This window comes from Lissotriton helveticus, chromosome 2_1, assembly GCF_964261635.1.
Source record: "Lissotriton helveticus chromosome 2_1, aLisHel1.1, whole genome shotgun sequence".
NCBI classification, from domain to species: domain Eukaryota; kingdom Metazoa; phylum Chordata; class Amphibia; order Caudata; family Salamandridae; genus Lissotriton; species Lissotriton helveticus.
Genome location: NC_136059.1, coordinates 424,985,270 through 425,011,314, shown reverse-complemented (window position 1 = coordinate 425,011,314; position 26,045 = coordinate 424,985,270).

Sequence of the window (26,045 nt, the reverse complement as noted above, 5' to 3'; positions counted from 1 at the left end):
CTGATGAGGGGTAAATACCCCGAAACACGTGTACAGGGATGGCGAAGATTTGAAGATACGCGAGAATTCGAAACAAGATGCATCACAGAGAACAGTACTACAGTTACCATGGTCCTTAGGGGCGATCCCGCTGGTGTATTAGCAGTGTTCGACCCCATTTTGGTGAATGTTTATGCTCCTTGGAGCTTTGAGCTGATGAGCTCGGGACCCCGCACCTGCGCGCCTTTGTGTGGTACTATACCTGGTAATATTTGGCAGCACGCAGAAACCCCAGAACATAAGAAGATGGCCTAATCCCTGCTGATGAGGGGTAAATACCCCGAAACACGTGTACAGGGATGGCGAAGATTTGGAGATACGCGAGAATTCGAAAGAAGATGCATCGCAGAGAACAGTACTACAGTAACCATGGCCCTTAGGGGCAATCCCGCCTGTGTATTAGCAGTGTGCGACCCCATTTTGGTAAATGTTTATGCTCCTTGGAGCTTTGAGCTGACGAGCTCGGGACCCCGCACCTGCGCGCCTTTGTGTGGTACTATACCTGGTAATATTTGGCAGCACGCAGCAACCCAAGAAGATAAGAAGATGGCCTAATCCCTGCTGATGAGGGATAAATACCCCGAAACACGTGTACAGGGATGGCGAAGATTTGAAGATACGCGAGAATTCGAAAGAAGATGCATCGCAGAGAACAGTACTACAGTTACCATGGTCCTTAGGGGCGATTCTGCTGGTGTATTAGCAGTGTGCGACCCCATTTTTGTGAATGTTTATGCTCCTTGGAGCTTTGAGCTGACGAGCTCGGGACCCCGCACCTGCGCGCCTTTGTGTGGTACTATACCTGGTAATATTTGGCAGCACGCAGCCACCCCAGAAGATAAGAAGATGGCCTAATCCCTGCTGATGAGGGGTAAATACCCCGAAACACGTGTACAGGGATGGCGAAGATTTGAAGATACGCGAGAATTCGAAAGAAGATGCATCGCAGAGAACAGTACTACAGTTACCATGGTCCTTAGGGGCGATCCCGCTGGTGTATTAGCAGTGTGCGACCCCATTTTGGTGAATGTTTATGCTCCTTGGAGCTTTGAGCTGATGAGCTCGGGACCCCGCACCTGCGCGCCTTTGTGTGGTACTATACCTGGTAATATTTGGCAGCACGCAGCAACCCCAGAAGATAAGAAGATGGCATAATCCCTGCTGATGAGGGGTAAATACCCCGAAACACGTGTACAGGGATGGCGAAGATTTGAAGATACGCGAGAATTCGAAAGAAGATGCATCGCAGAGAACAGTACTACAGTAACCATGGCCCTTAGGGGCAATCCCGCCTGTGTATTAGCAGTGTGCGACCCCATTTTGGTGAATGTTTATGCTCCTTGGTGCTTTGAGCTGACGAGCTCGGGACCCCGCACCTGCGCGCCTTGGTGTGGTACTATACCTGGTAATATTTGGCAGCACGCAGCAACCCCAGAAGATAAGAAGATGGCATAATCCCTGCTGATGAGGGGTAAATACCCCGAAACACGTGTACAGGGATGGCGAAGATTTGAAGATACACGAGAATTCGAAAGAAGATGCATCGCAGAGAACAGTACTACAGTTACCATGCCCCTTAGGGGCGATCCCGCTGGTGTATTAGCAGTGTGCGACCCCATTTTGGTGAATGTTTATGCTCCTTGGAGCTTTGAGCTGACGAGCTCGGGACCCCACACCTGCGCGCCATTGTGTGGTACTATACCTGGTAATATTTGGCAGCACGCAGCAACCCCAGAAGATAAGAAGATGACCTAATCCCTGCTGATGAGGGGTAAATACCCCGAAACACGTGTACAGGGATGGCGAAGATTTGAAGATACGCGAGAATTCAAAAGAAGATGCATCGCAGAGAACAGTACTACAGTTACCATGGTCCTTAGGGTCAATCCCGCTGGTGTATTAGCAGTGTGCGACCCCATTTTGGTGAATGTTTATGCTCCTTGGAGCTTTGAGCTGACGAGCTCAGGACCCCGCACCTGCGCGCCTTTGAGTGGTACTATACCTGGTAATATTTGGCAGCACGCAGCAACCCCAGAAGATAAGAAGATGGCCTAATCCCTGCTGATGAGGGGTAAATACCCCGAAACACGTGTACAGGGATGGCGAAGATTTGAAGATACGCGAGAATTCGAAAGAAGATGCATCGCAGAGAACAGTACTACAGTTACCATGGTCCTTAGGGGCGATCCCGCTGGTGTATTAGCAGTGTGCGACCCCATTTTGGTGAATGTTTCTGCTCCTTGGAGCTTTGAGCTGATGAGCTCGGGACCCCGCACCTGCGCGCCTTTGTGTGGTACTATACCTGGTAATATTTGGCAGCACGCAGCAACCCCAGAAGATAAGAAGATGGCATAATCCCTGCTGATGAGGGGTAAATACCCCGAAACACGTGTACAGGGATGGCGAAGATTTGAAGATACGCGAGAATTCGAAACAAGATGCATCGCAGAGAACAGTACTACAGTTACCATGGTCCTTAGGGGCGATCCCGCTGGTGTATTAGCAGTGTGCGACCCCATTTTGGTGAATGTTTATGCTCCTTGGAGCTTTGAGCTGATGAGCTCGGGACCCCGCACCTGCGCGCCTTTGTGTGGTACTATACCTGGTAATATTTGGCAGCACGCAGAAACCCCAGAACATAAGAAGATTGCCTAATCCCTGCTGATGAGGGGTAAATACCCCGAAACACGTGTACAGGGATGGCGAAGATTTGGAGATACGCGAGAATTCGAAAGAAGATGCATCGCAGAGAACAGTACTACAGTAACCATGGCCCTTAGGGGCAATCCCGCCTGTGTGTTAGCAGTGTGCGACCCCATTTTGGTAAATGTTTATGCTCCTTGGAGCTTTGAGCTGACGAGCTCGGGACCCCGCACCTGCGCGCCTTTGTGTGGTACTACACCTGGTAATATTTGGCAGCACGCAGCAACCCAAGAAGATAAGAAGATGGCCTAATCCCTGCTGATGAGGGATAAATACCCCGAAACACGTGTACAGGGATGGCGAAGATTTGAAGATACGCGAGAATTCGAAAGAAGATGCATCGCAGAGAACAGTACTACAGTTACCATGGTCCTTAGGGGCGATCCTGCTGGTGTATTAGCAGTGTGCGACCCCATTTTTGTGAATGTTTATGCTCCTTGGAGCTTTGAGCTGACGAGCTCGGGACCCCGCACCTGCGCGCCTTTGTGTGGTACTATACCTGGTAATATTTGGCAGCACGCAGCCACCCCAGAAGATAAGAAGATGGCCTAATCCCTGCTGATGAGGGGTAAATACCCCGAAACACGTGTACAGGGATGACGAAGATTTGAAGATACGCGAGAATTCGAAAGAAGATGCATCGCAGAGAACAGTACTACAGTTACCATGGTCCTTACGGGCGATCCCGCTGGTGTATTAGCAGTGTGCGACCCCATTTTGGTGAATGTTTATGCTCCTTGGTGCTTTGAGCTGACGAGCTCGGGACCCCGCACCTGCGCGCCTTGGTGTGGTACTATACCTGGTAATATTTGGCAGCACGCAGCAACCCCAGAAGATAAGAAGATGGCATAATCCCTGCTGATGAGGGGTAAATACCCCGAAACACGTGTACAGGGATGGCGAAGATTTGAAGATACACGAGAATTCGAAAGAAGATGCATCGCAGAGAACAGTACTACAGTTACCATGCCCCTTAGGGGCGATCCCGCTGGTGTATTAGCAGTGTGCGACCCCATTTTGGTGAATGTTTATGCTCCTTGGAGCTTTGAGCTGACGAGCTCGGGACCCCACACCTGCGCGCCATTGTGTGGTACTATACCTGGTAATATTTGGCAGCACGCAGCAACCCCAGAAGATAAGAAGATGGCCTAATCCCTGCTGATGAGGGGTAAATACCCCGAAACACGTGTACAGGGATGGCGAAGATTTGAAGATACGCGAGAATTCGAAAGAAGATGCATCGCAGAGAACAGTACTACAGTTACCATGGTCCTTAGGGTCAATCCCGCTGGTGTATTAGCAGTGTGCGACCCCATTTTGGTGAATGTTTATGCTCCTTGGAGCTTTGAGCTGACGAGCTCAGGACCCCGCACCTGCGCGCCTTTGAGTGGTACTATACCTGGTAATATTTGGCAGCACGCAGCAACCCCAGAAGATAAGAAGATGGCCTAATCCCTGCTGATGAGGGGTAAATACCCCGAAACACGTGTACAAGGATGGCGAAGATTTGAAGATACGCGAGAATTCGAAAGAAGATGCATCGCAGAGAACAGTACTACAGTTACCATGGTCCTTAGGGGCGATCCCGCTGGTGTATTAGCAGTGTGCGACCCCATTTTGGTGAATGTTTATGCTCCTTGGAGCTTTGAGCTGATGAGCTCGGGACCCCGCACCTGCGCGCCTTTGTGTGGTACTATACCTGGTAATATTTGGCAGCACGCAGCAACCCCAGAAGATAAGAAGATGGCATAATCCCTGCTGATGAGGGGTAAATACCCCGAAACACGTGTACAGGGATGGCGAAGATTTGAAGATACGCGAGAATTCGAAAGAAGATGCATCGCAGAGAACAGTACTACAGTAACCATGGCCCTTAGGGGCAATCCCGCCTGTGTATTAGCAGTGTGCGACCCCATTTTGGTAAATGTTTATGCTCCTTGGAGCTTTGAGCTGACGAGCTCGGGACCCCGCACCTGCGCGCCTTTGTGTGGTACTATACCTGGTAATATTTGGCAGCACGCAGCAACCCAAGAAGATAAGAAGATGGCCTAATCCCTGCTGATGAGGGATAAATACCCCGAAACACGTGTACAGGGATGGTGAAGATTTGAAGATACGCGAGAATTCGAAAGAAGATGCATCGCAGAGAACAGTACTACAGTTACCATGGTCCTTAGGGGCGATCCTGCTGGTGTATTAGCAGTGTGCGACCCCATTTTTGTGAATGTTTATGCTCCTTGGAGCTTTGAGCTGACGAGCTCGGGACCCCGCACCTGCGCGCCTTTGTGTGGTACTATACCTGGTAATATTTGGCAGCACGCAGCCACCCCAGAAGATAAGAAGATGGCCTAATCCCTGCTGATGAGGGGTAAATACCCCGAAACACGTGTACAGGGATGGCGAAGATTTGAAGATACGCGAGAATTTGAAAGAAGATGCATCGCAGAGAACAGTACTACAGTTACCATGGTCCTTACGGGCGATCCCGCTGGTGTATTAGCAGTGTGCGACCCCATTTTGGTGAATGTTTATGCTCCTTGGTGCTTTGAGCTGACGAGCTCGGGACCCCGCACCTGCGCGCCTTGGTGTGGTACTATACCTGGTAATATTTGGCAGCACGCAGCAACCCCAGAAGATAAGAAGATGGCATAATCCCTGCTGATGAGGGGTAAATACCCCGAAACACGTGTACAGGGATGGCGAAGATTTGAAGATACACAAGAATTCGAAAGAAGATGCATCGCAGAGAACAGTACTACAGTTACCATGCCCCTTAGGGGCGATCCCGCTGGTGTATTAGCAGTGTGCGACCCCATTTTGGTGAATGTTTATGCTCCTTGGAGCTTTGAGCTGACGAGCTCGGGACCCCACACCTGCGCGCCATTGTGTGGTACTATACCTGGTAATATTTGGCAGCACGCAGCAACCCCAGAAGATAAGAAGATGGCCTAATCCCTGCTGATGAGGGGTAAATACCCCGAAACACGTGTACAGGGATGGCGAAGATTTGAAGATACGCGAGAATTCGAAAGAAGATGCATCGCAGAGAACAGTACTACAGTTACCATGGTCCTTAGGGTCAATCCCGCTGGTGTATTAGCAGTGTGCGACCCCATTTTGGTGAATGTTTATGCTCCTTGGAGCTTTGAGCTGACGAGCTCAGGACCCCGCACCTGCGCGCCTTTGAGTGGTACTATACCTGGTAATATTTGGCAGCACGCAGCAACCCCAGAAGATAAGAAGATGGCCTAATCCCTGCTGATGAGGGGTAAATACCCCGAAACACGTGTACAGGGATGGCGAAGATTTGAAGATACGCGAGAATTCGAAAGAAGATGCATCGCAGAGAACAGTACTACAGTTACCATGGTCCTTAGGGGCGATCCCGCTGGTGTATTAGCAGTGTGCGACCCCATTTTGGTGAATGTTTATGCTCCTTGGAGCTTTGAGCTGATGAGCTCGGGACCCCGCACCTGCGCGCCTTTGTGTGGTACTATACCTGGTAATATTTGGCAGCACGCAGCAACCCCAGAAGATAAGAAGATGGCATAATCCCTGCTGATGAGGGGTAAATACCCCGAAACACGTGTACAGGGATGGCGAAGATTTGAAGATACGCGAGAATTCGAAAGAAGATGCATCGCAGAGAACAGTACTACAGTAACCATGGCCCTTAGGGGCAATCCCGCCTGTGTATTAGCAGTGTGCGACCCCATTTTGGTGAATGTTTATGCTCCTTGGTGCTTTGAGCTGACGAGCTCGGGACCCCGCACCTGCGCGCCTTGGTGTGGTACTATACCTGGTAATATTTGGCAGCACGCAGCAACCCCAGAAGATAAGAAGATGGCATAATCCCTGCTGATGAGGGGTAAATACCCCGAAACACGTGTACAGGGATGGCGAAGATTTGAAGATACACGAGAATTCGAAAGAAGATGCATCGCAGAGAACAGTACTACAGTTACCATGCCCCTTAGGGGCGATCCCGCTGGTGTATTAGCAGTGTGCGACCCCATTTTGGTGAATGTTTATGCTCCTTGGAGCTTTGAGCTGACGAGCTCGGGACCCCACACCTGCGCGCCATTGTGTGGTACTATACCTGGTAATATTTGGCAGCACGCAGCAACCCTAGAAGATAAGAAGATGACCTAATCCCTGCTGATGAGGGGTAAATACCCCGAAACACGTGTACAAGGATGGCGAAGATTTGAAGATACGCGAGAATTCGAAAGAAGATGCATCGCAGAGAACAGTACTACAGTTACCATGGTCCTTAGGGTCAATCCCGCTGGTGTATTAGCAGTGTGCGACCCCATTTTGGTGAATGTTTATGCTCCTTGGAGCTTTGAGCTGACGAGCTCAGGACCCCGCACCTGCGCGCCTTTGAGTGGTACTATACCTGGTAATATTTGGCAGCACGCAGCAACCCCAGAAGATAAGAAGATGGCCTAATCCCTGCTGATGAGGGGTAAATACCCCGAAACACGTGTACAGGGATGGCGAAGATTTGAAGATACGCGAGAATTCGAAAGAAGATGCATCGCAGAGAACAGTACTACAGTTACCATGGTCCTTAGGGGCGATCCCGCTGGTGTATTAGCAGTGTGCGACCCCATTTTGGTGAATGTTTATGCTCCTTGGAGCTTTGAGCTGGTGAGCTCGGGACCCCGCACCTGCGCGCCTTTGTGTGGTACTATACCTGGTAATATTTGGCAGCACGCAGCAACCCCAGAAGATAAGAAGATGGCATAATCCCTGCTGATGAGGGGTAAATACCCCGAAACACGTGTACAGGGATGGCGAAGATTTGAAGATACGCGAGAATTCGAAACAAGATGCATCGCAGAGAACAGTACTACAGTTACCATGGTCCTTAGGGGCGATCCCGCTGGTGTATTAGCAGTGTGCGACCCCATTTTGGTGAATGTTTATGCTCCTTGGAGCTTTGAGCTGATGAGCTCGGGACCCCGCACCTGCGCGCCTTTGTGTGGTACTATACCTGGTAATATTTGGCAGCACGCAGAAACCCCAGAACATAAGAAGATGGCCTAATCCCTGCTGATGAGGGGTAAATACCCCGAAACACGTGTACAGGGATGGCGAAGATTTGGAGATACGCGAGAATTCGAAAGAAGATGCATCGCAGAGAACAGTACTACAGTAACCATGGCCCTTAGGGGCAATCCCGCCTGTGTATTAGCAGTGTGCGACCCCATTTTGGTAAATGTTTATGCTCCTTGGAGCTTTGAGCTGACGAGCTCGGGACCCTGCACCTGCGCGCCTTTGTGTGGTACTATACCTGGAAATATTTGGCAGCACGCAGCAACCCAAGAAGATAAGAAGATGGCCTAATCCCTGCTGATGAGGGATAAATACCCCGAAACACGTGTACAGGGATGGCGAAGATTTGAAGATACGCGAGAATTCGAAAGAAGATGCATCGCAGAGAACAGTACTACAGTTACCATGGTCCTTAGGGGCGATCCTGCTGGTGTATTAGCAGTGTGCGACCCCATTTTTGTGAATGTTTATGCTCCTTGGAGCTTTGAGCTGACGAGCTCGGGACCCCGCACCTGCGCGCCTTTGTGTGGTACTATACCTGGTAATATTTGGCAGCACGAAGCCACCCCAGAAGATAAGAAGATGGCCTAATCCCTGCTGATGAGGGGTAAATACCCCGAAACACGTGTACAGGGATGACGAAGATTTGAAGATACGCGAGAATTCGAAAGAAGATGCATCGCAGAGAACAGTACTACAGTTACCATGGTCCTTACGGGCGATCCCGCTGGTGTATTAGCAGTGTGCGACCCCATTTTGGTGAATGTTTATGCTCCTTGGTGCTTTGAGCTGACGAGCTCGGGACCCCGCACCTGCGCGCCTTGGTGTGGTACTATACCTGGTAATATTTGGCAGCACGCAGCAACCCCAGAAGATAAGAAGATGGCATAATCCCTGCTGATGAGGGGTAAATACCCCGAAACACGTGTACAGGGATGGCGAAGATTTGAAGATACACGAGAATTCGAAAGAAGATGCATCGCAGAGAACAGTACTACAGTTACCATGCCCCTTAGGGGCGATCCCGCTGGTGTATTAGCAGTGTGCGACCCCATTTTGGTGAATGTTTATGCTCCTTGGAGCTTTGAGCTGACGAGCTCGGGACCCCACACCTGCGCGCCATTGTGTGGTACTATACCTGGTAATATTTGGCAGCACGCAGCAACCCCAGAAGATAAGAAGATGGCCTAATCCCTGCTGATGAGGGGTAAATACCCCGAAACACGTGTACAGGGATGGCGAAGATTTGAAGATACGCGAGAATTCGAAAGAAGATGCATCGCAGAGAACAGTACTACAGTTACCATGGTCCTTAGGGTCAATCCCGCTGGTGTATTAGCAGTGTGCGACCCCATTTTGGTGAATGTTTATGCTCCTTGGAGCTTTGAGCTGACGAGCTCAGGACCCCGCACCTGCGCGCCTTTGAGTGGTACTATACCTGGTAATATTTGGCAGCACGCAGCAACCCCAGAAGATAAGAAGATGGCCTAATCCCTGCTGATGAGGGGTAAATACCCCGAAACACGTGTACAGGGATGGCGAAGATTTGAAGATACGCGAGAATTCGAAAGAAGATGCATCGCAGAGAACAGTACTACAGTTACCATGGTCCTTAGGGGCGATCCCGCTGGTGTATTAGCAGTGTGCGACCCCATTTTGGTGAATGTTTATGCTCCTTGGAGCTTTGAGCTGATGAGCTCGGGACCCCGCACCTGCGCGCCTTTGTGTGGTACTATACCTGGTAATATTTGGCAGCACGCAGCAACCCCAGAAGATAAGAAGATGGCATAATCCCTGCTGATGAGGGGTAAATACCCCGAAACACGTGTACAGGGATGGCGAAGATTTGAAGATACGCGAGAATTCGAAAGAAGATGCATCGCAGAGAACAGTACTACAGTAACCATGGCCCTTAGGGGCAATCCCGCCTGTGTATTAGCAGTGTGCGACCCCATTTTGGTGAATGTTTATGCTCCTTGGTGCTTTGAGCTGACGAGCTCGGGACCCCGCACCTGCGCGCCTTGGTGTGGTACTATACCTGGTAATATTTGGCAGCACGCAGCAACCCCAGAAGATAAGAAGATGGCATAATCCCTGCTGATGAGGGGTAAATACCCCGAAACACGTGTACAGGGATGGCGAAGATTTGAAGATACACGAGAATTCGAAAGAAGATGCATCGCAGAGAACAGTACTACAGTTACCATGCCCCTTAGGGGCGATCCCGCTGGTTTATTAGCAGTGTGCGACCCCATTTTGGTGAATGTTTATGCTCCTTGGAGCTTTGAGCTGACGAGCTCGGGACCCCACACCTGCGCGCCATTGTGTGGTACTATACCTGGTAATATTTGGCAGCACGCAGCAACCCTAGAAGATAAGAAGATGACCTAATCCCTGCTGATGAGGGGTAAATACCCCGAAACACGTGTACAAGGATGGCGAAGATTTGAAGATACGCGAGAATTCGAAAGAAGATGCATCGCAGAGAACAGTACTACAGTTACCATGGTCCTTAGGGTCAATCCCGCTGGTGTATTAGCAGTGTGCGACCCCATTTTGGTGAATGTTTATGCTCCTTGGAGCTTTGAGCTGACGAGCTCAGGACCCCGCACCTGCGCGCCTTTGAGTGGTACTATACCTGGTAATATTTGGCAGCACGCAGCAACCCCAGAAGATAAGAAGATGGCCTAATCCCTGCTGATGAGGGGTAAATACCCCGAAACACGTGTACAGGGATGGCGAAGATTTGAAGATACGCGAGAATTCGAAAGAAGATGCATCGCAGAGAACAGTACTACAGTTACCATGGTCCTTAGGGGCGATCCCGCTGGTGTATTAGCAGTGTGCGACCCCATTTTGGTGAATGTTTATGCTCCTTGGAGCTTTGAGCTGGTGAGCTCGGGACCCCGCACCTGCGCGCCTTTGTGTGGTACTATACCTGGTAATATTTGGCAGCACGCAGCAACCCCAGAAGATAAGAAGATGGCATAATCCCTGCTGATGAGGGGTAAATACCCCGAAACACGTGTACAGGGATGGCGAAGATTTGAAGATACGCGAGAATTCGAAACAAGATGCATCGCAGAGAACAGTACTACAGTTACCATGGTCCTTAGGGGCGATCCCGCTGGTGTATTAGCAGTGTGCGACCCCATTTTGGTGAATGTTTATGCTCCTTGGAGCTTTGAGCTGATGAGCTCGGGACCCCGCACCTGCGCGCCTTTGTGTGGTACTATACCTGGTAATATTTGGCAGCACGCAGAAACCCCAGAACATAAGAAGATGGCCTAATCCCTGCTGATGAGGGGTAAATACCCCGAAACACGTGTACAGGGATGGCGAAGATTTGGAGATACGCGAGAATTCGAAAGAAGATGCATCGCAGAGAACAGTACTACAGTAACCATGGCCCTTAGGGGCAATCCCGCCTGTGTATTAGCAGTGTGCGACCCCATTTTGGTAAATGTTTATGCTCCTTGGAGCTTTGAGCTGACGAGCTCGGGACCCTGCACCTGCGCGCCTTTGTGTGGTACTATACCTGGAAATATTTGGCAGCACGCAGCAACCCAAGAAGATAAGAAGATGGCCTAATCCCTGCTGATGAGGGATAAATACCCCGAAACACGTGTACAGGGATGGCGAAGATTTGAAGATACGCGAGAATTCGAAAGAAGATGCATCGCAGAGAACAGTACTACAGTTACCATGGTCCTTAGGGGCGATCCTGCTGGTGTATTAGCAGTGTGCGACCCCATTTTTGTGAATGTTTATGCTCCTTGGAGCTTTGAGCTGACGAGCTCGGGACCCCGCACCTGCGCGCCTTTGTGTGGTACTATACCTGGTAATATTTGGCAGCACGCAGCCACCCCAGAAGATAAGAAGATGGCCTAATCCCTGCTGATGAGGGGTAAATACCCCGAAACACGTGTACAGGGATGACGAAGATTTGAAGATACGCGAGAATTCGAAAGAAGATGCATCGCAGAGAACAGTACTACAGTTACCATGGTCCTTACGGGCGATCCCGCTGGTGTATTAGCAGTGTGCGACCCCATTTTGGTGAATGTTTATGCTCCTTGGTGCTTTGAGCTGACGAGCTCGGGACCCCGCACCTGCGCGCCTTGGTGTGGTACTATACCTGGTAATATTTGGCAGCACGCAGCAACCCCAGAAGATAAGAAGATGGCATAATCCCTGCTGATGAGGGGTAAATACCCCGAAACACGTGTACAGGGATGGCGAAGATTTGAAGATACACGAGAATTCGAAAGAAGATGCATCGCAGAGAACAGTACTACAGTTACCATGCCCCTTAGGGGCGATCCCGCTGGTGTATTAGCAGTGTGCGACCCCATTTTGGTGAATGTTTATGCTCCTTGGAGCTTTGAGCTGACGAGCTCGGGACCCCACACCTGCGCGCCATTGTGTGGTACTATACCTGGTAATATTTGGCAGCACGCAGCAACCCCAGAAGATAAGAAGATGGCCTAATCCCTGCTGATGAGGGGTAAATACCCCGAAACACGTGTACAGGGATGGCGAAGATTTGAAGATACGCGAGAATTCGAAAGAAGATGCATCGCAGAGAACAGTACTACAGTTACCATGGTCCTTAGGGTCAATCCCGCTGGTGTATTAGCAGTGTGCGACCCCATTTTGGTGAATGTTTATGCTCCTTGGAGCTTTGAGCTGACGAGCTCAGGACCCCGCACCTGCGCGCCTTTGAGTGGTACTATACCTGGTAATATTTGGCAGCACGCAGCAACCCCAGAAGATAAGAAGATGGCCTAATCCCTGCTGATGAGGGGTAAATACCCCGAAACACGTGTACAAGGATGGCGAAGATTTGAAGATACGCGAGAATTCGAAAGAAGATGCATCGCAGAGAACAGTACTACAGTTACCATGGTCCTTAGGGGCGATCCCGCTGGTGTATTAGCAGTGTGCGACCCCATTTTGGTGAATGTTTATGCTCCTTGGAGCTTTGAGCTGATGAGCTCGGGACCCCGCACCTGCGCGCCTTTGTGTGGTACTATACCTGGTAATATTTGGCAGCACGCAGCAACCCCAGAAGATAAGAAGATGGCATAATCCCTGCTGATGAGGGGTAAATACTCCGAAACACGTGTACAGGGATGGCGAAGATTTGAAGATACGCGAGAATTCGAAAGAAGATGCATCGCAGAGAACAGTACTACAGTAACCATGGCCCTTAGGGGCAATCCCGCCTGTGTATTAGCAGTGTGCGACCCCATTTTGGTAAATGTTTATGCTCCTTGGAGCTTTGAGCTGACGAGCTCGGGACCCCGCACCTGCGCGCCTTTGTGTGGTACTATACCTGGTAATATTTGGCAGCACGCAGCAACCCAAGAAGATAAGAAGATGGCCTAATCCCTGCTGATGAGGGATAAATACCCCGAAACATGTGTACAGGGATGGTGAAGATTTGAAGATACGCGAGAATTCGAAAGAAGATGCATCGCAGAGAACAGTACTACAGTTACCATGGTCCTTAGGGGCGATCCTGCTGGTGTATTAGCAGTGTGCGACCCCATTTTTGTGAATGTTTATGCTCCTTGGAGCTTTGAGCTGACGAGCTCGGGACCCCGCACCTGCGCGCCTTTGTGTGGTACTATACCTGGTAATATTTGGCAGCACGCAGCCACCCCAGAAGATAAGAAGATGGCCTAATCCCTGCTGATGAGGGGTAAATACCCCGAAACACGTGTACAGGGATGGCGAAGATTTGAAGATACGCGAGAATTCGAAAGAAGATGCATCGCAGAGAACAGTACTACAGTTGCCATGGTCCTTACGGGCGATCCCGCTGGTGTATTAGCAGTGTGCGACCCCATTTTGGTGAATGTTTATGCTCCTTGGTGCTTTTAGCTGACGAGCTCGGGACCCCGCACCTGCGCGCCTTGGTGTGGTACTATACCTGGTAATATTTGGCAGCACGCAGCAACCCCAGAAGATAAGAAGATGGCATAATCCCTGCTGATGAGGGGTAAATACCCCGAAACACGTGTACAGGGATGGCGAAGATTTGAAGATACACGAGAATTCGAAAGAAGATGCATCGCAGAGAACAGTACTACAGTTACCATGCCCCTTAGGGGTGATCCCGCTGGTGTATTAGCAGTGTGCGACCCCATTTTGGTGAATGTTTATGCTCCTTGGAGCTTTGAGCTGACGAGCTCGGGACCCCACACCTGCGCGCCATTGTGTGGTACTATACCTGGTAATATTTGGCAGCACGCAGCAACCCCAGAAGATAAGAAGATGGCCTAATCCCTGCTGATGAGGGGTAAATACCCCGAAACACGTGTACAGGGATGGCGAAGATTTGAAGATACGCGAGAATTCGAAAGAAGATGCATCGCAGAGAACAGTACTACAGTTACCATGGTCCTTAGGGTCAATCCCGCTGGTGTATTAGCAGTGTGCGACCCCATTTTGGTGAATGTTTATGCTCTTTGGAGCTTTGAGCTGACGAGCTCAGGACCCCGCACCTGCGCGCCTTTGAGTGGTACTATACCTGGTAATATTTGTCAGCACGCAGCAACCCCAGAAGATAAGAAGATGGCCTAATCCCTGCTGATGAGGGGTAAATACCCCGAAACACGTGTACAGGGATGGCGAAGATTTGAAGATACGCGAGAATTCGAAAGAAGATGCATCGCAGAGAACAGTACTACAGTTACCATGGTCCTTAGGGGCGATCCCGCTGGTGTATTAGCAGTGTGCGACCCCATTTTGGTGAATGTTTATGCTCCTTGGAGCTTTGAGCTGATGAGCTCGGGACCCCGCACCTGCGCGCCTTTGTGTGGTACTATACCTGGTAATATTTGGCAGCACGCAGCAACCCCAGAAGATAAGAAGATGGCATAATCCCTGCTGATGAGGGGTAAATACCCCGAAACACGTGTACAGGGATGGCGAAGATTTGAAGATACGCGAGAAGTCGAAAGAAGATGCATCGCAGAGAACAGTACTACAGTACCATGGTCCTTAGGGGCGATACCGCTGGTGTATTAGCAGTGTGGGACTCCATTTTGGTGAATGTTTATGCTCCTTGGAGCTTTGAGCTGACGAGCTCGGGACCCCGCACCCGCGCGCCTTTGTGTGGTACTATACCTGGTAATATTTGGCAGCACGCAGCAACCCCAGAAGATAAGAAGATGGCCTAATTACTGCTGATGAGGGGTAAATACCCCGAAACACGTGTACAGGGATGGCGAAGATTTGAAGATACGCGAGAATTCGAAAGAAGATGCATCGCAGAGAACAGTACTACAGTTACCATGGTCCTTAGGGGCAATACCGCTGGTGTATTAGCAGTGTGCGACCCCATTTTGGTGAATGTTTATGCTCCTTGGAGCTTTGAGCGGACGAGCTCAGAACCCCGCACCTGCGCGCCTTTGTGTGGTACTATACCTGGTAATATTTGGCAGCACGCAGCAACCCCAGAAGATAAGAAGATGGCCTCATCCCTGCTGATGAGGGGTAAATACCCCGAAACACGTGTACAGGGATGGCGAAGATTTGAAGATACGCGAGAATTCGAATGAAGATGCATCGCAGAGAATAGTACTACAGTTACCATGGTCCTTAGGGGCGATCCCGCTGGTGTATTAGCAGTGTGCGACCCCATTTTGGTGAATGTTTATGCTCCTTGGAGCTTTGAGCTGACGAGCTCGGGACCCCGCACCTGCGCGCCTTTGTGTGGTACTATACCTTGTAATATTTGGCAGCACGCAGCAACCCCAGAAGATAAGAAGATGGCCTAATTCCTGCTGATGAGGGGTAAATACCCCGAAACACGTGAACAGGGATGGCGAAGATTTGAAGATACGCGAGAATTCGAAAGAAGATGCATCGCAGAGAACAGTACTACAGTTACCATGGTCCTTAGGGGCGATCCCGCTGGTGTATTAGCAGTGTGCGACCCCATTTTGGTGAATGTTTATGCTCCTTGGAGCTTTGAGCTGACGAGCGCGGGACCCCGCACCTGCGCGCCTTTGTGTGGTACTATACCTGGTAATATTTGGCAGCACGCAGCAACCCCAGAAGATAAGAAAATGGCCTAATCCCTGCTGATGAGGGGTAAATACCCCGAAACACATGTACAGGGATGGCGAAGATTTGAAGATACGTGAGAATTCGAAAGAAGATGCATCGCAGAGAACAGTACTACAGTTACCATGGTCCTTAGGGGCGATCCCGCTGGTGTATTAGCAGTGTGCGACCCCATATTGGTGAATGTTTATGCTCCTTGGAGCTTTGAGCTGACGAGCTCGGGACCCCGCACCTGCGCGCCTTTGTGTGGTACTATACCTGGTAATATTTGGCAGCACGCAGCAACCCCAGAAGATAAGAAGATGGCCTAATCCCTGCTGATGAGGGGTAAATACCCCGAAACTCGTGTACAGGGATGGCGAAGATTTGAAGATACGCGAGAATTCGAAAGAAGATGCATCGCAGAGAACAGTTCTACAGTTACCATGGTCCTTAGGGGCGATCCCGCTGGTGTATTAGCAGTGTGCGACCCCAATTTGGTGAATGTTTATGCTCCTTGGAGCTTTGAGCTGACGAGCTCGGGACCCTGCACCTGCGCGCCTTTGTGTGGTACTATACCTGGTAATATTTGGCAGCACGCAGCAACCCCAGAAGATAAGAAGATGGCCTAATCCCTGCTGATGAGGGGTAAATACCCCGAAACTCGTGTACAGGGATGGCGAAGATTTGAAGATACGCGAGAATTCGAAAGAAGATGCATCGCAGAGAACAGTTCTACAGTTACCATGGTCCTTAGGGGCGATCCCGCTGGTGTATTAGCAGTGTGCGACCCCAATTTGGTGAATGTTTATGCTCCTTGGAGCTTTGAGCTGACGAGCTCGGGACCCTGCACCTGCGCGCCTTTGTGTGGTACTATACCTGGTAATATTTGGCAGCACGCAGCCACCTCAGAAGATAAGAAGATGGCCTAATCCCTGCTGATGAGGGGTAAATACCCCGAAACACGTGTACAGGGATGGCGAAGATTTGAAGATACGCGAGAATTCGAAAGAAGATGCATCGCAGAGAACAGTACTACAGTTGCCATGGTCCTTACGGGCGAACCCGCTGGTGTATTAGCAGTGTGCGACCCCATTTTGGTGAATGTTTATGCTCCTTGGTGCTTTTAGCTGACGAGCTCGGGACCCCGCACCTGCGCGCCTTGGTGTGGTACTATACCTGGTAATATTTGGCAGCACGCAGCAACCCCAGAAGATAAGAAGATGGCATAATCCCTGCTGATGAGGGGTAAATACCCCGAAACACGTGTACAGGGATGGCGAAGATTTGAAGATACACGAGAATTCGAAAGAAGATGCATCGCAGAGAACAGTACTACAGTTACCATGCCCCTTAGGGGCGATCCCGCTGGTGTATTAGCAGTGTGCGACCCCATTTTGGTGAATGTTTATGCTCCTTGGAGCTTTGAGCTGACGAGCTCGGGACCCCACACCTGCGCGCTATTGTGTGGTACTATACCTGGTAATATTTGGCAGCACGCAGCAACCCCAGAAGATAAGAAGATGGCCTAATCCCTGCTGATGAGGGGTAAATACCCCGAAACACGTGTACAGGGATGGCGAAGATTTGAAGATACGCGAGAATTCGAAAGAAGATGCATCGCAGAGAACAGTACTACAGTTACCATGGTCCTTAGGGTCAATCCCGCTGGTGTATTAGCAGTGTGCGACCCCATTTTGGTGAATGTTTATGCTCCTTGGAGCTTTGAGCTGACGAGCTCAGGACCCCGCACCTGCGCGCCTTTGAGTGGTACTATACCTGGTAATATTTGGCAGCACGCAGCAACCCCAGAAGATAAGAAGATGGCCTAATCCCTGCTGATGAGGGGTAAATACCCCGAAACACGTGTACAGGGATGGCGAAGATTTGAAGATACGCGAGAATTCGAAAGAAGATGCATCGCAGAGAACAGTACTACAGTTACCATGGTCCTTAGGGGCGATCCCGCTGGTGTATTAGCAGTGTGCGACCCCATTTTGGTGAATGTTTATGCTCCTTGGAGCTTTGAGCTGATGAGCTCGGGACCCCGCACCTGCGCGCCTTTGTGTGGTACTATACCTGGTAATATTTGGCAGCACGCAGCAACCCAAGAAGATAAGAAGATGGCCTAATCCCTGCTGATGAGGGATAAATACCCCGAAACACGTGTACAGGGATGGTGAAGATTTGAAGATACGCGAGAATTCGAAAGAAGATGCATCGCAGAGAACAGTACTACAGTTACCATGGTCCTTAGGGGCGATCCTGCTGGTGTATTAGCAGTGTGCGACCCCATTTTTGTGAATGTTTATGCTCCTTGGAGCTTTGAGCTGACGAGCTCGGGACCCCGCACCTGCGCGCCTTTGTGTGGTACTATACCTGGTAATATTTGGCAGCACGCAGCCACCCCAGAAGATAAGAAGATGGCCTAATCCCTGCTGATGAGGGGTAAATACCCCGAAACACGTGTACAGGGATGGCGAAGATTTGAAGATACGCGAGAATTCGAAAGAAGATGCATCGCAGAGAACAGTACTACAGTTGCCATGGTCCTTACGGGCGATCCCGCTGGTGTATTAGCAGTGTGCGACCCCATTTTGGTGAATGTTTATGCTCCTTGGTGCTTTTAGCTGACGAGCTCGGGACCCCGCACCTGCGCGCCTTGGTGTGGTACTATACCTGGTAATATTTGGCAGCACGCAGCAACCCCAGAAGATAAGAAGATGGCATAATCCCTGCTGATGAGGGGTAAATACCCCGAAACACGTGTACAGGGATGGCGAAGATTTGAAGATACACGAGAATTCGAAAGAAGATGCATCGCAGAGAACAGTACTACAGTTACCATGCCCCTTAGGGGCGATCCCGCTGGTGTATTAGCAGTGTGCGACCCCATTTTGGTGAATGTTTATGCTCCTTGGAGCTTTGAGCTGACGAGCTCGGGACCCCACACCTGCGCGCTATTGTGTGGTACTATACCTGGTAATATTTGGCAGCACGCAGCAACCCCAGAAGATAAGAAGATGGCCTAATCCCTGCTGATGAGGGGTAAATACCCCGAAACACGTGTACAGGGATGGCGAAGATTTGAAGATACGCGAGAATTCGAAAGAAGATGCATCGCAGAGAACAGTACTACAGTTACCATGGTCCTTAGGGTCAATCCCGCTGGTGTATTAGCAGTGTGCGACCCCATTTTGGTGAATGTTTATGCTCCTTGGAGCTTTGAGCTGACGAGCTCAGGACCCCGCACCTGCGCGCCTTTGAGTGGTACTATACCTGGTAATATTTGGCAGCACGCAGCAACCCCAGAAGATAAGAAGATGGCCTAATCCCTGCTGATGAGGGGTAAATACCCCGAAACACGTGTACAGGGATGGCGAAGATTTGAAGATACGCGAGAATTCGAAAGAAGATGCATCGCAGAGAACAGTACTACAGTTACCATGGTCCTTAGGGGCGATCCCGCTGGTGTATTAGCAGTGTGCGACCCCATTTTGGTGAATGTTTATGCTCCTTGGAGCTTTGAGCTGATGAGCTCGGGACCCCGCACCTGCGCGCCTTTGTGTGGTACTATACCTGGTAATATTTGGCAGCACGCAGCAACCCCAGAAGATAAGAAGATGGCATAATCCCTGCTGATGAGGGGTAAATACCCCGAAACACGTGTACAGGGATGGCGAAGATTTGAAGATACGCGAGAAGTCGAAAGAAGATGCATCGCAGAGAACAGTACTACAGTACCATGGTCCTTAGGGGCGATACCGCTGGTGTATTAGCAGTGTGGGACTCCATTTTGGTGAATGTTTATGCTCCTTGGAGCTTTGAGCTGACGAGCTCGGGACCCCGCACCCGCGCGCCTTTGTGTGGTACTATACCTGGTAATATTTGGCAGCACGCAGCAACCCCAGAAGATAAGAAGATGGCCTAATTACTGCTGATGAGGGGTAAATACCCCGAAACACGTGTACAGGGATGGCGAAGATTTGAAGATACGCGAGAATTCGAAAGAAGATGCATCGCAGAGAACAGTACTACAGTTACCATGGTCCTTAGGGGCAATACCGCTGGTGTATTAGCAGTGTGCGACCCCATTTTGGTGAATGTTTATGCTCCTTGGAGCTTTGAGCGGACGAGCTCAGAACCCCGCACCTGCGCGCCTTTGTGTGGTACTATACCTGGTAATATTTGGCAGCACGCAGCAACCCCAGAAGATAAGAAGATGGCCTCATCCCTGCTGATGAGGGGTAAATACCCCGAAACACGTGTACAGGGATGGCAAAGATTTGAAGATACGCGAGAATTCGAATGAAGATGCATCGCAGAGAATAGTACTACAGTTACCATGGTCCTTAGGGGCGATCCCGCTGGTGTATTAGCAGTGTGCGACCCCATTTTGGTGAATGTTTATGCTCCTTGGAGCTTTGAGCTGACGAGCTCGGGACCCCGCACCTGCGCGCCTTTGTGTGGTACTATACCTTGTAATATTTGGCAGCACGCAGCAACCCCAGAAGATAAGAAGATGGCCTAATTCCTGCTGATGAGGGGTAAATACCCCGAAACACGTGAACAGGGATGGCGAAGATTTGAAGATACGCGAGAATTCGAAAGAAGATGCATCGCAGAGAACAGTACTACAGTTACCATGGTCCTTAGGGGCGATCCCGCTGGTGTATTAGCAGTGTGCGACCCCATTTTGGTGAATGTTTATGCTCCTTGGAGCTTTGAGCTGACGAGCGCGGGACCCCGCACCTGCGCGCCTTTGTGTGGTACTATACCTGGTAATATTTGGCAGCACGCAGCAACCCCAGAAGATAAGAAGATGGCCTAAACCCTGCTGATGAGGGGTAAATACCCCGAAACACGTGTACAGGGATGGCGAAGATTTGAAGATACGCGAGAATTCGAAAGAAGATGCATCGCAGAGAACAGTATTACAGTTACCATGGTCCTAAGGGGCGATCCCGCTGGTGTATTAGCAGTGTGCGACCCCATTTTGGTGAATGTTTATGCTCCTTGGAGCTTTGAGCTGACGAGCTCGGGACCCCACACCTGAGCGCCTTTGTGTGGTACTATACCTGGTAATATTTGGCAGCACGCAGCAACCCCAGAAGATAAGAAAATGGCCTAATCCCTGCTGATGAGGGGTAAATACCCCGAAACACATGTACAGGGATGGCGAAGATTTGAAGATACGTGAGAATTCGAAAGAAGATGCATCGCAGAGAACAGTACTACAGTTACCATGGTCCTTAGGGGCGATCCCGCTGGTGTATTAGCAGTGTGCGACCCCATATTGGTGAATGTTTATGCTCCTTGGAGCTTTGAGCTGACGAGCTCGGGACCCCGCACCTGCGCGCCTTTGTGTGGTACTATACCTGGTAATATTTGGCAGCACGCAGCAACCCCAGAAGATAAGAAGATGGCCTAATCCCTGCTGATGAGGGGTAAATACCCCGAAACTCGTGTACAGGGATGGCGAAGATTTGAAGATACGCGAGAATTCGAAAGAAGATGCATCGCAGAGAACAGTTCTACAGTTACCATGGTCCTTAGGGGCGATCCCGCTGGTGTATTAGCAGTGTGCGACCCCAATTTGGTGAATGTTTATGCTCCTTGGAGCTTTGAGCTGACGAGCTCGGGACCCTGCACCTGCGCGCCTTTGTGTGGTACTATACCTGGTAATATTTGGCAGCACGCAGCAACCCCAGAAGATAAGAAGATGGCCTAATCCCTGCTGATGAGGGGTAAATACCCCGAAACACGTGTACAGGGATGGCGAAGATTTGAAGATACGCGAGAATTCGAAAGAAGATGCATCGCAGAGAACAGTACTACAGTTACCATGGTCCTTAGGGGCGATCCCGCTGGTGTATTAGCAGTGTGCGACCCCATTTTGGTGAATGTTTATGCTCCTTGGAGCTTTGAGCTGACGAGCTCGGGACCCCGGACCTGCGCGCCTTTGTGTGGTACTATACCTGGTAATATTTGGCAGCATGCAGCAACCCCAGAAGATAAGAAGATGGCCTAATCGCTGCTGATGAGGGGTAAATACCCCGAAACACGTGTACAGGGATGGCGAAGATTTGAAGATACGCGAGAATTCGAAAGAAGATGCATCGCAGAGAACAGTACTACAGTTACCATGGTCCTTAGGGGTGATCCCGCTGGTGTATTAGCATGTGCGACCCCATTTTGGTGAATGTTTATGCTCCTTGGAGCTTTGAGCTGACGAGCTCGGGACCCCGCACCTGCGCGCCTTTGTGTGGTACTATACCAGGTAATATTTGGCAGCACGCAGCAACCCCAGAAGATAAGAAGATGGCCTAATCCCTGCTGATGAGGGCTAAATACCCCGAAACACGTGTACAGGGATGGCGAAGATTTGAAGATACGTGAGAATTCGAAAGAAGATGCATCGCAGAGAACAGTACTACAGTTACCATGGTCCTTAGGGGCGATCCCGCTGGTGTATTAGCATGTGCGACCCCATTTTGGTGAATGTTTATGCTCCTTGGAGCTTTGAGCTGACGAGCTCGGGACCCCGCACCTGCGCGCCTTTGTGTGGTACTATACCTGGTAATATTTGGCAGCACGCAGCAACCCCAGAAGATAAGAAGATGGCCTAATCCCTGCAGATGAGGGGTAAATACCCCGAAACACGTGTACAGGGATGGCGAAGATTTGAAGATACGCGAGAATTCGAAAGAATATGCATCGCAGATAACAGTACTACAGTTACCATGGTCCTTAGGGGCGATCCCGCTGGTGTATTAGCAGTGTGCGACCCCATTTTGGTGAATGTTTATGCTCCTTGGAGCTTTGAGCTGACGAGCTCGGGACCCCGCACCTGCGCGCCTTTGTGTGGTACTATACCTGGTAATATTTGGCAGCACGCAGCAACCCCAGAAGATAAGAAGATGGCCTAATCCCTGCTGATGAGGGGTAAATACCCCGAAACACGTGTACAGGGATGGCGAAGATTTGAAGATACGCGAGAATTCGAAAGAAGATGCATCGCAGAGAACAGTACTACAGTTACCATGGTCCTTAGGGGCGATCCCGCTGGTGTATTAGCAGTGTGCAACTCCATTTTGGTGAATGTTTATGCTCCTTGGAGCTTTGAGCTGACGAGCTCGGGACCCCGCACCTGCGCGCCTTTGTGTGGTACTATACCTGGTAATATTTGGCAGCACGCAGCAACCCCAGAAGATAAGAAGATGGCCTAATCCCTGCTGATGAGGGGTAAATACCCCGAAACACGTGTACAGGGATGGCGAAGATTTGAAGATACGCGAGAATTCGAAAGAAGATGCATCGCAGAGAACAGTACTACAGTTACCATGGTCCTTAGGGGCGATCCCGCTGGTGTATTAGCAGTGTGCGACCCCATTTTGGTGAATGTTTATGCTCCTTGGAGCTTTGAGCTGACGAGCTCGGGACCCCGCACCTGCGCGCCTTTGTGTGGTACTATACCTGGTAATATTTGGCAGCACGCAGCAACCCCAGAAGATAAGAAGATGGCCTAATCCCTGCTGATGAGGGGTAAATACCCCGAAACACGTGTACAGGGATGGCGAAGATTTGAAGATACGCGAGAATTCGAAAGAAGATGCATCGCAGAGAACAGTACTACAGTTACCATGGTCCTTAGGGGCGATCCCGCTGGTGTATTAGCAGTGTGCGACCCCATTTTGGTGAATGTTTATGCTCCTTGGAGCTTTGAGCTGACGAGCTCGGGACCCCGCACCTGCGCGCCTTTGTGTGGTACTATACCTGGCAATATTTGGCAGCATGCAGCAACCCCAGAAGATAAGAAGATGGCCTAATCGCTGCTGATGAGGGGTAAATACCCCAAAACACGTGTACAGGGATGGCGAAGATTTGAAGATACGCGAGAATTCGAAAGAAGATGCATCGCAGAGAACAGTACTACAGTTACCATGGTCCTTAGGGGCGATCCCGCTGGTGTATTAGTATGTGCGACCCCATTTTGGTGAATGTTTATGCTCCTTGGAGCTTTGAGCTGACGAGCTCGGGACCCCGCACCTGCGCGCCTTTGTGTGGTACTATACCAGGTAATATTTGGCAGCACGCAGCAACCCCAGAAGATAAGAAGATGGCCTAATCCCTGCTGATGAGGGGTAAATACCCCGAAACACGTGTACAGGGATGGCGAAGATTTGAAGATACGCGAGAATTCGAAAGAAGATGCTTCGCAGAGAACAGTACTACAGTTACCATGGTCTTTAGTGGCGATCCCGCTGGTGTATTAGCATGTGCGACCCCATTTTGGTGAATGTTTATGCTCCTTGGAGCTTTGAGCTGACGAGCTCGGGACCCCGCACCTGCGCGCCTTTGTGTGGTACTATACCTGGTAATATTTGGCAGCACGCAGCAACCCCAGAAGATAAGAAGATGGCCTAATCCCTGCAGATGAGGGGTAAATACCCCGAAACACGTGTACAGGGATGGCGAAGATTTGAAGATACGCGAGAATTCGAAAGAAGATGCATCGCAGATAACAGTACTACAGTTACCATGGTCCTTAGGGGCGATCCCGCTGGTGTATTAGCAGTGTGCGACCCCATTTTGGTGAATGTTTATGCTCCTTGGAGCTTTGAGCTGACGAGCTCGGGACCCCGCACCTGCGCGCCTTTGTGTGGTACTATACCTGGTAATATTTGGCAGCACGCAGCAACCCCAGAAGATAAGAAGATGGCCTAATCCCTGCTGATAAGGGGTAAATACCCCAAAACACGTGTACAGGGATGGCGAAGATTTGAAGATACGCGAGAATTCGAAAGAAGATGCATCGCAGAGAACAGTACTACAGTTACCATGGTCCTTAGGGGCGATCCCGCTGGTGTATTGGCAGTGTGCAACTCCATTTTGGTGAATGTTTATGCTCCTTGGAGCTTTGAGCTGACGAGCTCGGGACCCCGCACCTGGGCGCCTTTGTGTGGTACTATACCTGGTAATATTTGGCAGCACGCATCAACCCCAGAAGATAAGAAGATGGCCTAATCCCTGCTGATGAGGGGTAAATACCCCGAAACACGTGTACAGGGATGGCGAAGATTTGAAGATACGCGAGAATTCGAAAGAAGATGCATCGCAGAGAACAGTACTACAGTTACCATGGTCCTTAGGGGCGATCCCGCTGGTGTATTAGCAGTATGCGACCCCATTTTGGTGAATGTTTATGCTCCTTGGAGCTTTGAGCTGACGAGCTCGGGACCCCGCACCTGCGCGCCTTTGTGTGGTACAATACCTGGTAATATATGGCAGCATGCAGCAACCCCAGAAGATAAGAAGATGGCCTAATCGCTGCTGATGAGGGGTAAATACCCCAAAACACGTGTACAGGGATGGCGAAGATTTGAAGATACGTGAGAATTCGAAAGAAGATGCATCGCAGAGAACAGTACTACAGTTACCATGGTCCTTAGGGGCGATCCCGCTGGTGTATTAGCATGTGCGACCCCATTTTGGTGAATGTTTATGCTCCTTGGAGCTTTGAGCTGACGAGCTCGGGACCCCGCACCTGCGCGCCTTTGTGTGGTACTATACCTGGTAATATTTGGCAGCACGCAGCAACCCCAGAAGATAAGAAGATGGCCTAATCCCTGCTGATGAGGGGTAAATACCCCGAAACACGTGTACAGGGATGGCGAAGATTTGAAGATAAGTGAGAATGCGAAAGAAGATGCATCGCAGAGAACAGTACTACAGTTACCATGGTCCTTAGGGGCGATCCCGCTGGTGTATTAGCAGTGTGCGACCCCATATTGGTGAATGTTTATGCTCCTTGGAGCTTTGAGCTGACGAGCTCGGGACCCCGCACCTGCGCGCCTTTGTGTGGTACTATACCTGGTAATATTTGGCAGCATGCAGCAACCCCAGAAGATAAGAAGATGGCCTAATCGCTGCTGATGAGGGGTAAATACCCCAAAACACTTGTACAGGGATGGCGAAGATTTGAAGATACGCGAGAATTCGAAAGAAGATGCATCGCAGAGAACAGTACTACAGTTACCATGGTCCTTAGGGGCGATCCCGCTGGTGTATTAGCATGTGCGACCCCATTTTGGTGAATGTTTATGCTCCTTGGAGCTTTGAGCTGACGAGCTCGGGACCCCGCACCTGCGCGCCTTTGTGTGGTACTATACCTGGTAATATTT